The sequence below is a fragment of the Pinus tabuliformis genome, chromosome X (assembly GCF_031772625.1).
Source record: "Pinus tabuliformis cultivar Carrire ecotype Pingquan chromosome X, CPIR1, whole genome shotgun sequence".
Lineage (NCBI taxonomy): Eukaryota > Viridiplantae > Streptophyta > Pinopsida > Pinales > Pinaceae > Pinus > Pinus tabuliformis.
Genome location: NC_142308.1, coordinates 263,950,795 through 263,952,631, shown reverse-complemented (window position 1 = coordinate 263,952,631; position 1,837 = coordinate 263,950,795). Strand labels below are relative to the sequence as shown.

Below are 1,837 nucleotides of genomic sequence, written 5' to 3'. Positions count from 1 at the left end.
CTAAACCGCCAGATTTTGAAAATATTTTAAAATTTTATAGACATTTTAGAAATATTCTAAAAACTAAATTTTAACTATTCCTCCATATTTCAAAAATCTAACTAACAAAAAGATTTCAAAAATCTACACCAACAATATGGAATGAAATTTTTTTTCCCAATATTTCAAAAATTGACGCTCCAATCCTACAAAAACCTGTAAAACACTACAAATATTTCTCAAATAGACACTTCAGTCCTACAAAAACCTGTAAAACACTACAAATGATATCATGGGCAGAAAACCCAACTAATCCAACCAATCAATGGTTACAATAGGAGGCGGAAGCTATTTGATATTATCAACTGCCCACCGTGAAATCTGTTGTAATCACAGGTAGACCTTAGTCAACTTGGGTGGTTGCAGAGCTAAACGCAGATTTTGGGTGTAAAATTCAATGCATAAACTTGTCTGTTACGCTTCCGCTTCCACCACCTCTGCCTCCCAACCATTGCACCGTTTTCCCGGCGGTGGAAAACCATTTTTGCTCATTCGCTCCCCCAAACCTGGTGATGAGATCAGCAGCTCTTTCTCCCGCTGCCAAAACACCCAGTTGACCCCACAGCTTCCGATCCCCCGCTCGGCTCTCTGAAGCTACCAGCTGGCACCCTAAAAGATTCGGACTCTCTTTCCACGCTATGGGCATTTTCTCTCTGCACGAAGATTTGCAGGATCTGAGGCGCACTGTCATTGAATCCCTCGGCTTCCTCGCCATCGTCGTGTCGGTATACCATAGACACGTCATCGGCCTGTACCTTCTGTCGACACAAGGGACAGGTGGAATTAGATTCCAGCCACGTGTCCACTCAGCCAACATGAAAGGCGTGGCGGCACTTGGGCAGCAATCGCAGGACCTCTGAACCTTCGAATCTACTCAAACAAACCACGCATTCTAATCCCTCTTTCAGGCCTTGCAGCGACGCGAATTCGAACACCGGGAGCGCGTCTATTACCGAACGCTCCAAGCCCGACACATCATCTGTCGACAATTCATCGGCCGAAAACCCCGGCGAGGCGCCACCGGAGCTGCCCCTTCCTCCGCCGCCTCTGTGCCGTCGGATTCCGGCCAACCTGCGGCGGTGCTTGGCATAGAGAAGCAAGATGATCGTCACGGCGCACAGGGCCGTTAGAACGATAATTACACCCGCTATACGCGGTTGAAGCGGAACGCCTGCGCTCATGCCCGGAAGTTCTCCATCCTCCGGATCGTTCCAATCGGTACCGTTCGACTGCGCGGATACCCCAGATACCATCCAAGTTGACAGTGCGAATAAATACGCTTTAAGCCTCGCACTCTCCATTGCTGAATCTCAATACCAATTCTTGAATCCCTAGTCAATATAACTGCATGCAATCTGCGAGTCCTATTAAATTATTAGACAGAAAATAAAAATTGGACAAAGGGAAAAAACTAAATTAATTAATTAATTAAATATGGTAAAATGAAATTAATGAAGCTTTTTAAATAATAAGATTGGTAGATTTTGACCAGAAAATAAAATAATTAATTTTTGGTCAAAGAATTAAAAGAATTGATTTCAGGTCAAAATAATTAGGATGGTTAATCATGTTTAAAAAAAACTCAATATTGTTAAGTCTTATTAGCACAATGGGTTGAGGATGGGCTTCCTCAGCAAGGCCAATCAAGATCAAACTTCATGGGGAGTGGTTGTGCCCCATGTTAGGGGGAGAGACATGCTAAAAAATTCAATGAGCTAAGTACGGGTCATCTTCGGGGGACTTTGAGGACTTAGATGCCGATTAGATGCCCCTGGGTAGTGGCTGTGCAAGCCACATG

General features: G+C 44.3%; 1 pseudogene; it reads right to left on the bottom strand.

The window, feature by feature from the left end:
* Positions 1 to 557: 557 nt before the first annotated feature.
* LOC149139395 (RING-H2 finger protein ATL43-like) lies at positions 558 to 1,340 on the bottom strand (annotated as a pseudogene).
* Between the last annotated feature and the right edge of the window lie 497 nt (positions 1,341 to 1,837).